The sequence below is a fragment of the Euprymna scolopes genome, chromosome 29 (genome assembly GCF_053919585.1).
Source record: "Euprymna scolopes isolate OS-2025 chromosome 29, ASM5391958v1, whole genome shotgun sequence".
NCBI lineage: Eukaryota > Metazoa > Mollusca > Cephalopoda > Sepiida > Sepiolidae > Euprymna > Euprymna scolopes.
Genome location: NC_136510.1, coordinates 39,857,772 through 39,874,956, shown reverse-complemented (window position 1 = coordinate 39,874,956; position 17,185 = coordinate 39,857,772). Strand labels below are relative to the sequence as shown.

General features: G+C 34.0%; 1 protein-coding gene and 1 pseudogene across 4 annotated transcripts in view; one reads left to right on the top strand and one right to left on the bottom strand.

Annotated features, from left to right (window-relative positions):
- LOC145252612 (major egg antigen-like) overlaps positions 1-17,185 on the top strand; it is a 172,937-nt gene that overhangs the window by 115,002 nt on the left and 40,750 nt on the right. The window lies entirely within an intron of this gene.
- Positions 13,964-14,082, bottom strand: LOC145253138 (5S ribosomal RNA; annotated as a pseudogene).

Here is a 17,185-nt window from a genome sequence, read left to right as displayed (position 1 = left end):
GTACGCTTAAATATGATATTTTAATACTTGCAAGTTTAGCATATATTATTATAGAGTTAATGTTCTATCGATTTTTATATATTATAAAGTTGCGATTTAAAAAAGACAGAAGTGCATCCACATGACTTGGGTGCATCTGCTTGAATCGAAACCGAAACCAAAACTTATGAAAATAATATATATGTATATATATATATATATATGTATATATATATATACATATATATATATATATATAGTTTTTAAAATATAATTATGCACTGACACGTGTTTCGTCGTCTACGACTCATCAGCCACTCTGATGAGTAGTAGACCGTGAAACACGTGTCAGTGGATAATTATACTTTAAAAACAATACGTATGCTGCTCCCTATTTGGGGATACAAAATCGGTCAAAGGGAAAATTATTCCCAACTCACACTTAGATAAAAATGCACTTTCGTATAAATAATAGAATTTATTCCAAAAGTATCGCAAACAATTACCAATAAACAACACACAGAGAGACCCCCACATTTACATTTACTTTTTTGGACTCAAATCAAATTAAAAAGTTTGATCTATGTCCAAGTAACCTACATTTAAAATTTCAACTGTTTAGACCCAAAATCGACGGAGGAGTTTGGTAGAGTTTTCAACGGTCAAATCTTTGACCTTTGACCCCTTGACAGCCAAATTTCTGTCCGAAAACCGATTAAAAAGATTTTTCCAAATCTACATAATCCTTATGTCAAATCTCGATTCTCTAGACCGAAAATTGACAGAGTTACTGTGTAGGGAAATGTCCACACACACACACACACGTTTTAACTTATATATATATATATATATATATATATATATATATATATGTGTGTGTGTGTGTGTGTGTGTGTGTGTGTGTAAGTATAAACTTGAGTTCTTTCAACTATAATCGAAACTAAAACCAAAACTGATGAAGAATTATTGATAAAATTAGTTATAAAAAAAAAAAATGACTTAAATTCCATCAACTCTAATCGAAACCGAAACCAAAACTTATGAATTCTTGGAAAAAAATATTTATAAAAAAATAAATAATTTGAGTGCCATCAGCTATAATCGAAACCGAAACCAAAACTTATGAAGAATTCTTGGTAAAATTATTTATTACAAGAAATGGAAGTCCATAACAATTTAACGGCAGTCATTTGGATGTAAGCGTGACACACAAAATAAATAACACACACGTGCTATCCTATTAATATATAGATAATACAAATTAAGCATAAAATGATTACCTATTTCTAGGCGCTCATAACAACTCACTTATTAACCGCACACTTTTAAGGACATATAGCCAAATGAGAGTATACAGTGGAGCTTGGGTTTACTTTCAAAAACCTCGTCACTCTTATTTCCTTTATTTTGTCCTTTAGTTTTCAGATTCCACGAGCGATGTTTCTGACAAAGGGAGAACAATTGTTATTTTCTGGGTCGAAATCTATCCATCTAGCACGCCCACTTCTCTTATTTCGTTCTTTAGTCTGAAGATTAAATGACGAAGGATGAAGAATTGCTGCTTTCTGAGTCAGAATCTATACATCTAATACTTATCGTTTGCAATTTTCCGACCATAAAGTAGTAGTTTTAACTCTTTACAACAAGTTGCTTCATGCCTTGTCTGAAGCAATTACCATAAAAAATACCTGTTCTGTCTTTTTACTAGTAATCCTATAATAAACTAACCCTAAACTAAATCTGAAGAGAATAGAATGGGAATCTTCGACAACCTAGTAACTATCGCTTGCCTTTCTGTCCTTTAGTCCTCACATTCAACAACCTATGGTTCTTGACAAAGGGGGAAGAATTGCCGTTTTCTGGATCGGAGTCTATATTTCTCAGCCTTCTTGGCCCAAATTAAAGTGTAGTATCTGTTCTGCAGATGCTGCACTAAAAGTTATATGTGGGGGGAACCCCACATATCAGACCATTGCTCTTGTAGCAATCAGTTTTGGTCAATGTAGGGGTAACCCTTCATACCAATTGTCACTACCAGTTCCCCCTTAGGGGAGGCGAGCTGGTCCCCCCATTCCCTCTCTCTCCACATTAAAAAACGACCTGGTGCCTAATATGTTCTCGTGGGGAAGCAAATAAATGCAACACTTATCGATTGCTATAGTTTTTTACATTGAAGTAGTATTTCTCCGCTATTTACATCAAGCGCCTCTATGCCTTGTCCGAAGCGATTTCCATACAAAATATATGCTCTTGTTTTTTGTTAGTAATCCTAACCTCAGCCTTATTCTAAACTAACCAATATTGTAACCCTGTTCCGTCTCCCATTGACAAAACTCATGTTCTACAGGGCAGGAAACAAAAACGATAAAATCCACTATAAAACAACCAAATCAAACCAAACCTAAATTAACCCTAGTCTAACACTAACTTAATTCTAAGGAGAGTAGAAAGTGTATTTTTGGAGCCTCGTAAATTTCGCCTCCCTTATTTTGTCGTTTAGTCCTCACATTCAACGAGCGATGCTTCTGACAAAGAGGGAAGAATTGCTGTTTTCTGGGTCATAATCTGTACATCTAACACTTCTCGTTGGTTTGGTTTTGATCTTGAATTAGTATTTAGCTCCTTATATCAAGTGGCCTTACGCTTAGTCTGAAGCGATTGCCTTAGTTTTTAAGTGTGATAAGTTTTTGGTGTGTGCGTGTGTGTGTTTCGCAAGACAAATTAGTTTAATAAAATTTAAATCTCTAAAAAGGTTGATAGCAGCGTTGAACCTGTACGCATGACTAAATCGGGCGCACAGGAGACAATTTTTATTAAAAAAAAAATGCTAAAGGACAACTTCTATGAAAAAGCTGGTTGAAAAGTTGATGCTTCAAGGTTAGATCACATGTAAACAACCTGAAAACTATATCGATAAAAATAAAAAAAGACCATGACGTGACCTTCCTTAACTCTACCACTAACCTTAAGTTCGAGTGGCGATTCACAAAACACAAAAGTATCCCCGAACAACCTACACTCACAATTGAATTGCAAAGAAATTAAACAAATGACTAAGATTAAAAAAAAAATTAAAAATATGTTACATGTACTTAAAAACGCTATGTAATCGGGAAGTGGGTGATCATTTTACGTTAAATTTGTATGTGAAGTTGATCTGCCACTCTTGATTCTAAAATATTTATTTATTTATTTTTGCCGCTAAGTTAATCAGGGTGTTAAAATATACATATAATGTCTATTTTAACATTTCATTTTTAATATTTTTTAACATACATATAATGTATATTTTAACATTTCATTTTTAACATTTCATTTTAACATTTAATATTTCCTCTGATCTTGAGCACGTAGTACAATGGGGAAAAGAGTGGCTGGTTACTTTTAATGTATCTAAAACCAAGCTTCTCTCTTTACATCATCAACATTCTGATCCACATCTGGCATCAATTGAAATGAATGGCTCTCGTCTTCAGGAGGCCTCAAGTTTTGACAAGCTTCTTGGCTTGACCATTACTCCTGATCTTAAATGGAACACGTACATCAAATCTGTTGCCAAGGCCGCTGGAAAAATGGTGGGATCTTTCTATCGACCCTGTAGATATCTCACTGCTGATGCTATTCTCTATCTATATAAGAGCCAGGTACGTCCAAGGATGGAATACTGTTGCCACATCTGGGCAGGAGCTGCTAGAAAGGACTTGGCCTGCCTTGATAGAGTTCAAAATAGACTTTGTAGCCTCGTAGGAGATGTCCTTTTCTCTTCCTTGCAACCTCTATCTCACAGAAGAGATGTTGCGAGTTTGTCTCTGATGTATCGTTATTTTCATGGAAAGTGTTCGACTGAGCTTCAATCTATGGTCCCCCCTCGCCAAACTTTCACAAGAAACACTCGTCTAGCTGTAAACACTATCAATAATTCCCCCCACTCTTTATCTGTGCCTAAACCTAAACGTAGATTCCATGAACAGAGCTTCTTTCTTAGAACTGCACGTTCCGTTTTCCTGCTTTCCGGCCAACTACAATATGGTTGTCTTTAAGTCTGACGTAAATAAGTTCTTGATGAGCCATTCCATATAAGTTATCAAATTTACCAAATTTTCATTACTAATGATTACTATATTGTCCAATTTCTAATGTACACTCTTTAACCCTTATCCTTGAGTGGCCTCTTGGCCTTGATAATGTGGTGATGCCTATGTAAAAAAAAAAAAATAAAAATAAAAATAATGGCTGATAACAAGCCTGGATCTAATTTTTCTTTTTGAATGAACTTGTATATGGCGTAAGAGTAAAACAATAGAAATGCGACTTTTTAGGCGATGTTTTATGGAACGCTAAAGTTCCGCAAAGTCTTCTTAAGAGTTCCGTAAGAACAAGAGTTGAACCAATGCATTTTGACTTTTTATTTCATCTCCACCTTCTATTCTTTTGCTTTTCCCCTCGAACAAGACATCCTCCAACTGAAACATAGCCCCTCTTTATTTTATTTTATTTTTTTTTTACAAAGGAGTCACCATTTATCAAGGCCCGAAGGCCACTCGAGGATAAGGGTTTATAACTGTACGGTAGTCAATGGGACAATATCGTAGTAATCGTTAGTGGTGGAAATTTCATAAATCAGATTACTTAAGGGGATGGTTCATCAAAAACTTGTTTACGTTAGACTTGACGACAACCATATTGTAGTATTGTGGAAAGCAGACAAACGGAATACAATTCCACAGGTGTGCAGTTCTAAGAAAAAAGCTTTGTTCATGGAATCTATGTTTAGGTTTAGGCACAGATAAAGAGTAGGGGAAATTATCGATTATGGTGGTTCCAACTAGAGTATTTTTCATGAAAGTTTAGCAAGGGAATATCATGTATTGGAGCTCAGACAAGCACATGCTATGAGAATAGCGATTGAGAACGCCTCTTCTGTGGAAAAGAGGTTGCAGGGAAGAGAAAAGGGCATCCCCCACTAGACTACGAAGTTTAATTTGAACTCTTTCAAAGCAGAATAAGCAGCTTCTAGCAGCTCCTACCCAGATGTGACAATAGTAATCTATTCTAGGACTACTTGGCGCTTATACAAGTAGATAATTGCATTGACAGTGAAATATCTACTGGAGCGGTAGAATGATCCAACCATTTTTCCGGCGACCTTAGCAACGGATTTGATTAAGTGTTCCATTTCAGACCAGGAATAAAGGTCAGGCTCAGAAGCTTGTAAAAACATGGAGCCTTCCCACTCTGATTTGATCCGGATTTAAAAGTCATATGAAAGAGAGTTGAGTAGCAAGATGCTTATTCTCATTACATTTAAATTTTTGCATGTTGCAAGTCACAAAAACATGCGTTGGATAGCCGGAGAAGGGTATATAACAAGTATATAGGTAAGTCTTATTTATTTCTTTACTGGGTTCCTTTTCACTTTTTTTTTTTTTTTTTTTTTTTACTTCAGTCGAAGTTCTCAGAAATCAAGGGGGCCACGACCTGGGGCTAACACTTGAACTCTATATGAGATACATAGATATTCGAATACTCTATTTAAGTTCTTTATTTGTCAAACACTGAGTTAGTAAAGAAATTAAGAACCTAATTTTCCTCTCCTCAATTAACCATTTTCATATCTTTTATTTTGGTCTTTAGATCTTACTGGATTACAGGACAAGAATTTATCTAGTCTGGTGGAGTATCCAGCTTCGTGTTGTTACTTGAGGTAACATCACTTGGAGAAGGTGCACCATTCTCCGTAAAAGCTAATGTCAGCCATAGTGAGAAGATCTTATTTGGACAGCGAATACTATGTGATTTTGAATATTTGAACAGGGTCTACTTCCGGGGAAAAGTATCCTCATGCCAGGTTGTTCTGGCAAACCCCTGTACAGAGAGACCTTAGACACGCGAGGATAGTGTCTAGTAAGGCATTCAAGTTCTCTCCAGTAGGCATTCAAGTTCTCTCTTTTTCAGAGTTGGCACGCTTTGTACAAGATTAAATTTTCTTAAGTCGCTCCTTTCTGATTTCCATGTGCGTCCTGTCCCAAAGCCTCATCCGTCTGCTAACCCTTTACGTATCGAACTGATCTCCCTCTTAACTAAAGCTCTACGTCTTAAAATTTATTTTTTCCATATCGTCATCACTACACATAGTCTAAAGATCCTTGCTGAGTTTTTGTCACGTATCATTAAGTTAACAGTTTTGTTTGTCTTAGTTATGAAAACTAAAATTTCTTTCTATTAAAACATTTTGACATAAATAATTTTATATGTTAATATTAACAACGATCATAATCGTCGACCAGCATATCTTTCGGCACGTGGATGAAGAATATATATTTTGGTTATTGTAATATTGTAATATAGGCATTCTCATATCTAACGTATAAAATTATATTATAAAAATATAGGATCAGTTATGCTTGTAGTACCTCAAAATAGAAAACACATTTTGACTTGACATTAATTTTTTTTTAACTTCTGGTTGATTTTTAAATATATGTACATTTGCCTTTGCAGATTTGTTTTTTATGATTGACAAAGATTTTATTTCCAAAACAAAATGTTTTTATAAATATTGAGGATTTATAGAATAATGTTTGGCTACTTTGTACATTTTTTTTATTATTTATTTTTTTAAATTTAATTTTTAATTAAATTTTATTTAATTTTTGAAGTAATCCACTCAGGGGAGACAATTCACAAAATTTTTCAAAGAATTTATCTGAAAATGTTCAAGTTTCGCGTAACCTATTGATAAAATCAAAGACAAACACTAAATTAAGCAATAACACAAAATAAAACATTAATTACACAGTGCAACAATTTTAAGTTAAAAAAAATATCCATGCTACATAAGATCTGTTTCGGTATAAGAAAAATATTCTGATACTAAATCTGATTTTAATTTTATTAGATTACGCGCCGTTTTCATGTACTATAAATCATATTTGATTATTATCAATTATGAATGAAAAACACACAATTGTTAGTTTAAATATTTGTCCTCGTGAACCTCTTGTGTTGAGTGTCATCATCCTTTTTTATATACCACCAATAGTCTGCCAACTTGCCAGAGTTCTATTTTCCTTTAAAACGTCTCTGAATCACAGAAATATCCTGATGGAATCTTTCGCCATGTTCAACACTTACATCATTAATATTCTTCGCAAAATTTTTGAAAATAACAATTTTGCAAAAAAAAAAAAAAAAAAAAACTATACCCAATTCGACAAAAAAAAAAGGCTAGAAATTGATTTCCCATGACATTGTACTTATAAAAATGGTAACAAATACCATGTACTTTTTCAGTGTTTCACATTGTTGTCTAAACATTTATTGACTTAAATATTTTTCAAGTTTTAAAAATAATTGGAATTTCGAAATAAATTAAAATAGGTATTTTTTTTAAACGAATCAAAGTGGTCATTATATGAAAATTAATATTTCTTTTCAAACTGACGTTTAAATCAACAATCTCTCTAAGAATATTCTGAGATGTATATAAATTGTAATATGAAAAGGTATGACTAACAAAAGCAACAAAAACGAACCGTTTTTTTTACAAAATTTAGCTATCGTAATAAATAAAAAATAAGCATTAAAAGTTATAGTTTTGAACAGTCAGTTGTATCCCGCGAGTAGAATTCTTTAAAAAAAATAGCAGCAATATATATATATATATATATATATATATATACATATGTATATATGTGTATATATGTATATATATATATATGTATATATATACGTGTATATATGTATATATATGTATATATATGTATATATGTACATACATGTATATATATATATGTATATATATATGCATATATATGTACATATGTATATATATGTATATATATATGCATATATATGTGTATATATGTACATTTTTTCTGGGTCAACGGCCAACTAGCACCGTGTATATTTGTGTGTGTGTATATGTGTATTGGGGTGGAGAGGGCTCCCGTAAGCCGTGGTGAAGGCAACCTTTCTAGGAGAAGCAAATCTCTGATTTAAAAAACTATGAAGCGGAAGACCATTACCCGCATTAAGCTGGTCTGCAGTTTAATTTGTTGCTGGCTATCTTGCTCTTGCTTGTTGCTGGATCTCAGCATTTTGAACCGAGAGAGAGACTTAGCTGTCGTACAAAGCTAAGACTCTGTAACATCATATTTGTATAGATACTCCCTCAGGCATTTGGGCTCATGGATTTTAAATGTGTGAGGGAGTGGCACTCGTCTGACAAGACGTTGCAATTATCGTCATCATATGTATACATATATGTATATGTATATATATGTATATATACATATATATTTATATATATGTATATATATATGTATATATATATGTGTGTATATATATGTATATATATATGTGTGTATATATATATATATATATATATATATATATATATATATGTATATATATATATATATACAAACTTTTTATCAAACATTGACTTATAAACAAAACGGTACACAGACTTGCCTACGCGGATTTTATTTTAAATGAAATTTTATTTACAAAACGTTTTGGAAACTTTGAAGATTTGTATAAAAAATATTTTTAAAAGTTACGAATTTTTTATCATGCAAAATGTATAAACACACGAAACATTAAAAACAGCAACAACAACATTTAAGTTGATTACTGAGTGTGTACTTCTTTTTTAGAAGGTAGGCACTACTTACCAAGGCCCGGATACCACTCGAGGATAAGGGTTAATGAATGTCAGGTGGTAGTTTAATAATCGTTAATGGTGTAACTTTGGTATAATTTGTATTATTCAAGGGGACAGCTCTACAATAACTTATTTGCATTAGACTTGAAAGCTACCATGTAATCGGCTGGAAGCAGGTTAATGGAACAGTCCACAGGTCGGCAGTTCTAGGAAAGAAGCTTTGCTCACGGTATCGGCATTTAGAATTAGTCACAGATAGGAGTGAGGAAAATTATTGATAGTGGATGTATCTAGTCTCGTGTTTTTTTTTTTAAGTTTGGCAAGGGGAGGGCCAGAGATTGGAGCTCAGACGAGCACTTGCCATGAAAATAACGATAAAGCAGAGACAGGCCCGCAATGTCTCTTCTGTGGAAAAGATGCATGTGTGTGTGTGTGTATGCTTCTAGATAATTGGAAAGGAACCAAACTAAAGATATGATATATAATTTTGGTTTAACGCAGGGGTTCCTTCAGACATGTAATTTATTTTAAAATTCGGCAAGGTAAAAAGTGATGAGAAACGCTACCAGAATTCTTCGAAACGGTAAAAATGATACACGAGCCTAGAATACGCGTAGGTAATCTTATTTTTATTATGAGTGAGTTATTTTTTTAGAGAGTGAAGCAACACGCTTTTGGCTGATGGTGGGGGATAAGGGGGGGGCGAATGAGGCTGTAGTTGTGATACCAGTGCCAGTACCCAGGTGAGTGAAAAGAAAGATCTACTGAGAGGAAGCTTTTGCACACACATAAAATATAAATAAAACAAAACTTAGTACATTCCCCATCCCCACCCCACTTTACCGTAAAGCCCCACTGAAGTTGCCTCGTGCTTGAATGGTTGGTGCGGCGTGAGTTAGAAGCGCTGGAATCGCAGAAATTTTATACTGCGGCACTGAAGACTAGTTTCTGACCCTTCAAACATCCAGGTGAATTATATGAGAATCTGAAGGTTAACAATATTTGAAAAGGATATATTGGTAGAGTATTCTGTTTGTCTGTCTGTCCGTACCCCCTCTCTCCCTCTCTCTCTCTCTCTCTCTCTTCCTTTCGTTCTTTCTCTCTCCTTCTTTTTCTCCCTCTCTTTCTCACTTTCTCCCTTTCTATACGCTTGGTAATCTCCCGTTCTCTTGCTCTCTTTCTCTTTTTAATGTGTGCTTTATCTCTCATTTCTCTCTCTCTCTCTCTGTTCTCTTTTGAAATTCCTCGCCTATCTCTTATTCTCTAACAACCCCCTCACTCTCCTTCTATTGTCTCACCCTCTCTTTTAACTTACACCATTTTCTCACTCAAAATATAGTCCATCCTACTTCAATCCCCCCTCTCTATGTTATTCTTCATCTCTACTTCTCGCTAAATATTTTCTCCATATTTCCCCTCCCCCCACACACCACTCTTTCGTTCTTTATATATAATTATTAATGAACACATCTATATAGTTGTGAGACAGTGGACATACTAATGTTTCGGACAAATGGTTGGTTAAAACGAAGCATGTCCCAACAATGTAAATTTGTTTATATCAATAAAATATATCTTACTCTTAATAACCTCGTTAAATTCATTAGTTATCACTCTTGAATACCTTTAACCTGATATATATATATATATATATATATATATATATATATATATATATATATATATATATATATATATATACTGTATGAGCAAAATCAAGACTTCAAAAAAGGTGTTGATAGCAACAAGAGGTGTATTTCATTTTACGTTACAATTGTTTCCATGCCAGATCGACAATTTCAAACATTATGGCGTTTGAAAATTTTCACAAAAAAACAGCATTTCTTCAGACATTATAAATAAAAACACTCTTCACAATGGAACATTGTTTAAAGGAAAAGAAAAAAGAAGAATTCCCTTAACGGAAAAAGAAGCATGTGACAAACATACACTCTGGAGGTAACCTTCGTAAAAAGCACATTTAAATGTTGATATATCACCTAATTTTCGTATCCTTATTTAAAAACAAAGTCATAAGGAGTTTCTACAAAAAATCCTTAGTCATTTAAAAAAAAAAGTTGTTTTTTTAAATATATCCTATTCATTGAATTCCTAAATTATATTTTTTATTTCTTTATTTCACATAATTAATTTTAAAAAGATTTTTTTTTTTTTTTCTATATTTATAACATGGCCATAACAACCTTGCCTTAACGTTACGGTTAATTTTAGTTCCGTATTTGCTTATTAGTGGCAAGTAATGTTTACATATTATCGATTGTTTTAATACTTAGATTTAAGACCATTTTATGTTCAATGTGTAATTGAATATGAGAATAAATATAAAGACTGCATTATATATATTAATCCTCATACAACATCTCGAGTAAAGGATTCTAATCTATTTATCATTATTTAATATTTTAAAATTCATTATCATTCTGATTAAATATGTTACAATATCATTACTAAAAAACAATTGCAAAAGGAGATAATCCAATTTCGTTGTTAATTGCTAATAGTTAATTCTGTTGCAAAAGAGGTCAATGTTGGTTCCCATAACAACTAAAGGGAGATAATTAAGGCCGTTTGATGTTTTCGGTCTGGTGATTACTAGAAAGCGTCTATGATTTAGTAATTAATTTAATTAAACAGTCCCAGAAATTGCTACGATAGCTTATTTAACAAATTGAAAATATAAATTATATTTTTAATCTTAAAAACTAGTTTTTTACCCATGGGTTTTACCTGTATCTGTTATTTATCCAATAACAACTTGGGTTGCCCATATCTTCAAAGCTGGAATTACAATTCGTGTGTTGTATTCTTGAGTATCTAAACAAAATAGTATATATCTTCTAAATATTGTTCTGACAGCAACACCACCCAGTAGCCATGAATGTGTTTCACTCCGATGAGAAGGTGTCTACCCCTGCATTTATGGGTAAAAAAACTTTAGAATAAAGGGTAAAGTAAATAAATAAACCAGATGACAAAAACAATTAAATTAATTTCCCGTCCACAAATTGGTAATTTAATTTTATAATAATAATTGCTAGTTTATTGTTAATTTGTTTTATTGATTTGAAGAGGGTACCACTTATTTCACCATCAATACGGCTACAACTAAATACAAAAATGCTCACCGTTATGGAACAAAAATTTCCATTCTTAGATGAGTTTTATACTTTATTTATATTTCTTACCCAGTTTAAAATAATAGAACCTATATTTGCTTATTAGATTTAAATCCTTCATTTAAATTACATCATTCCCAGCTATTTAACTCTATATTAGAATTTAATCCTTGCATTCGGGGATCCTTATTGTTGTAAATGTTATACCTCAGTTGCATTTAAGGCGTGATAGAAGAAACATATTCCTGTGAAGACATCTAGTCTTTTATTCAAAATTTCCTCTTTAGAATTCACTATGTAGAAGGCTTCCAGTAAACATAGATTGCACTTTTTTTATTTCCCAGGGCTATACTTCCTCCCCCTGTCCACTACTGACCATTTTAACTCCAAATCTTCATTATTTCTATTAAGTTCCCTAACCCAATCACCTAATGCAGTTGTATTCCTCTTTTTATTTTTAATGCTGATTCTTGTACCCACCCCGTGCTATCGTTAACGCCATCCCTATTAGTTTCTATCTCAGGTTCCTTTTTAAAGGATACTACGTGGTTTCTATATCTATCCTTAAACATGGCCCCGTGGCCCCAAGATATACCTTCTTGGTATTGCCGGTTTTTATCTCGCATTTATACACTATTTCCGACCGAGGTTAGACATTTCCCACCAACGGACAATCCACAGGTATTCTGCAATTACATTTTTGTCTAAGATACTTTCATTTGATGCTAGTTCGTTATTATTCCTTATTTTGCTGATTTTTCTATTGTTGGAGCTAATTATAGTGTTAATTAAGTTTCTAGACGTTGAGAAAGATAATTTTATCGAGTTTCTATTTATTATTTTGCTTAATTTATTCTCCGGGGGGAAGTTTTTATCTATTATTCCATAGAATTCTCTAGGTATATTATGTTTGATATGTTCGCTGAACGGTGGATTGAACCAAACCTGTCTCTATTTCTCTTATTAATAGTACTACCCTCATCCTTACCTGATCTGCTGTTATTATTATTCTTTTGATCACTATCAACGTTTCCCTTATTAATCTTTGTTTTTGTTTCTAGCTCTCATTGCCATGTTATACGAGATTGTGCGGTTAGGTTTGTTGTTCTTATTATTGGTCCTATTATACTCAATTTTTCCGTTGTGCCCGATCTCATAAGCATATTAATGCTCAATTATAAAATATGATAATTTTTTAGCTTACTTTTTAAGTCATCTCTTTTTGGCTTAAAACTTATTGGTATATGAAAATTTACTGGATTACACGAACTCAGTATATTACATACAAGTCTGTATATATATATATATATATATATATATATATATATATATAATACCTTTAATTCTTTACGACTCTTGTTTACTTCTTCTTTCCATCTAGTACCTATTCTTTTTCTCTCCATCGCCCTAATCTTCTATAATATAAATCTCACCTGTTTGTTGAAATGCCTGTATGTATGTTTGTATGTCTGCCTAAAATTTTCCACAGAGGCGACGAATTTTCACGAGATCGGTATAATTCTGAAGCGTGATGTCTCGGACGACAAATATCGAAAAATTGGCCAAAAACATTAATTCTTTCATGGGCAGTTTTCTACAAGGAGGGGTCGATTTTTTGCGAGGCAATTTTTCAAGTCATCGTATCGGTTGGATTGACTTTGTCTAATTTTAACGTTCCGAAGTTCCGGTCCCGTCATGAAGGCGGTAAGATGTCTGATTTTCTTTCACGCCTTCGCATCACGGGTTCACTTTTTCTTTTCTTTTTTTTTTTTTTTTTTGCTCAACACACACCGCCAAACACCTGGGCAATGTCGGGCAACCAGGCTAGTATATAATAGAGAGTAAATTAAAGTTAATAGAGAATAAAAGAAATTGCAAAGGCTTTTTCTTTTTTTCTTTCTTTTTGCTTTCTCTTTCTTTTGTTTTTCTTTTTTCTTTTATTTGTTTTATTTGTTATTTTACCTTTTTCTCCCTCTTATTTCTTAAGTAGTTTTGTTATTGTCGTGTGTTCAGTCAGCACCAACCCTATTCAGGGTTTAACCGGCTTCCTTCGAAGGAGGAAGTTTCATGGGAGTATGAAATTCACAAGCGGTCCCCAGTCGCATGTATATCCCCGTTAGGGGAAATGATGACGTTAGGTTTTTGCAACTTTTTGATGGGGGGGGTGTCGACATCCTCCTACATACAGCACCTGGACTTCCCAAATTGGTCACCCATTTTAGTAATGGACAGGCTCAACGTTGCTTAACTTCAGTGATCTGATGGGAACCAGTGTGTCAACGTGATTATGCCGTATTTGTTATTGTCGTGCTTAAGTATAACTATTTTCAGGCTTAGCAGGTATACTCTACCAAGCTTAATTTTCTCCCTGAGAAGGGGTTAGTCCAGTGCTAATCGCCCAATACACCACTACCAGGCAATGCTGATGGCGGTCATCAGGCATATTTTACAGGCCAGACTTGCTTCACAAAACCACAGTTGATCTTGTATATAACCACCTTGCAAGGACGTAAGTAATATCTATATAATCAAATTTATATAATCTTGATTGGTTTGTAGTTTCTTGATTGAATGTTTACATGATAGGAGAAATAAGCTAGTGAGACGAGAAGTGATGGAAGGAGGGGCATAGGTGTATTCGTAATAGTGTCTGTGACAGCGTAAGAGAAAGGAGGGTAAAAACATGTTTAAAGAAGAAAAGGAAAAGAAAGTGTGCTAACTTTTCAAAATCATACTTGACCTTGAGTCTACCTCCTCTAAAGGGGGGGGGGTAAATATACTTTTTATTTATTTTACTATTAGCCCCCACCCGGTCTTTATTCCGAATCGTTCTCTCTCTCTCTCTCTCTCTCTCTCTCTCTCTCTCTCTCTCTCTCTCTCTCTCTCTCTCTCTCTCAGATATTCTATATTTCCATTTTTAAGCCCACCATCAGCTGCAATTGTCTGCCATACACAAACACAGGGACCACTTCTATTTAACTTTTTGTTGAGACACTGAAAAGTATTAAACCCCTATTTAACAGACCTGTAAGTAATACTAACGAAGTAAGGAGTGAACAATACTCGAAAAACTTTTAAACAGGAGTCCTTTACCAAACATTGCATGCGTTTTCGTGTATCAGATTACACACACACACACACACACACACACACACATATATATATATATATATTATTTTTAAAATATAATTATCTACTGACACGTGTTTCGTCGTTTACGACTCATCAGAGTGGCTGAATCTAGCGATGATGAGTCGTAGACGACGAAACACGTGTCAGTGGATAATTATATTTTTAAAATAATATATATATACCGCTCTTCATGTGGGGGTACCAAATTAGTTAAACGGAAAATTATTCCAAACTCGCATTTAGGTAAAATGGCACTTTCATAAATAATTGAATTCATTCATGACGTATCGCCAAAACAAAAACAAATTACACACACACACACACACACACACACACACACACACACATATAAGTTTTGATTTCACTACTATATATTAAGTTCAATATAATAATCGATAGAGAACTGTCTCTATAATTATTAATACGTAATTTGTATGAATTAAAATAATATATTTAAACGTATCTTACGACAGGGTCACGAACGGCGGCCTCCTAGTATACTATAAAGATGCAAATATAATCTGCTGAAAGAAATAACTATAATGGCTATATAAGGCACTTAAAAATACTATTTAAATACATGATTAACACCTAAAGCACGTTATCAAAAGAGTTGCTGCCTCGCTACAAAAAATAGGCGAGATCTACAAATTGGCGGGCGAACCCATTCCAAGTGTTTAGGGAAAAGGAGAAAGAAAATTTATTTTTCATTTTTTTTTTTTTTTTGTCGTAGAGGAAAATTGGGCCCTTTCTGTTGACTAATGCTGGGTGTTGTTGTCGAAGCTTCTGATGCATTTCATCTATTTGCTAGCAGTACTTTGCCGTAATGGTTTTGCATGCATTCCAAAAACTGTAATGGATGAAACCGGTTACAGACCACCAAACAATCAGCAGGACGTCCTTTTTGGGTCAACTCTGGCTTCTGGGAGTGTTGCGAAGCTTCGTTAGCGTCTAACCACTGAGTTGAGTGTCGCCGGTTGTCGGAAAGAACCCTCTTTTTATCGCAAGTCATAACCCGGTCAGAAACGGGTCGTTCTTGTTGCGTAAAAGCAGGGAAGATGACACTTCATAATCGCGTTTCTTTTGGTTGTCATTCAATTTATGAGCCACTCATTTATCACGTATTTTTTTTCTCTCAAATCTCTCAAGTGGTTGGAAATCGCCGTATAAGTTACGTCTAATTCGATAGCAAGTTCTCGGACAGTTTAGCATGGACTGATTGGCTTCTACTAAGACTCTTAATTGATCGTTGTCAACATCCGATGGCCAACCACTACACTCATCATCTTCAAAACTCTCGTTGCCGTCACGAAATTTCTTAAACTAACATTGTACTGTGCATTCAGTAGTGGTTCCTGAGCCAAACGCTTCGTTGATATCGCGAGCTGTTTCAGCAGCTTTTCGGCCTAGCTTGAATTGAAATAAGAAAATTTGTGCGAATTTGCTCCCCCCCCCATCTTGTATTCAACGTTCTGAAAAGAAGACATATTTGTTTGAAATCGATTATAATTAAAATCATTAGATAGAGCGGAAAACGCCTTTTAAAATGATATATAAACTAAAGGTATTATAACGAAAACTTATTTGAAATCAAAATTAAAAACTCTGCAAGAACCTTTTTGTCAACCTAATATATAAATATAAAGATTTGTGCGAACACTGGCAAAGCATAAATTTCCCTATCATTTTTGGCTGAGGGTGTACACTTATTTTATGTATCTAATAAGAAGACCGAGACGTATGAAAGTAAATGATATGCGCCATGAGATATCATCATGGCCGCTTCGGTATGTGCCTTATTCTTTTGAAGCAACTGAGGTGATATCATATTTATCATATTTTGTTCATCTTGTTTTCTTAATTTCTGTGTTTCTTTGAATATTAAGTGTCAGCAAGCCTCCCAACACTCCAGCACCCTCCATATCTTGGCTAATTTTAGTCGTACAGTCACCTGAATGGGCGGTATCGGCTTGTCAGTTTTACGTTCTTTCGTTAGAGTGCCGCTGAACCAAAAATGTATTTTGTGGAATTCATTGAAACGAAATATACGTTGTGTTATTATTCACAAAGTTCTAGGTGATTTCTGCCTTCTCTTCCATTATAGTTACTGTCGGTTTGGGTTAAGGGTTATAGAAAGAGACGGGACAGAATGATGGTGTCATCGCGCGGAAAATTATCTCCAGTTTGTAGTGGAGGTATTAAGTTCTCTTTCACTGCAAGAACTGTGTACAAAAATCAGACACTGAAATTGTGAAGTCAACAGCCCACC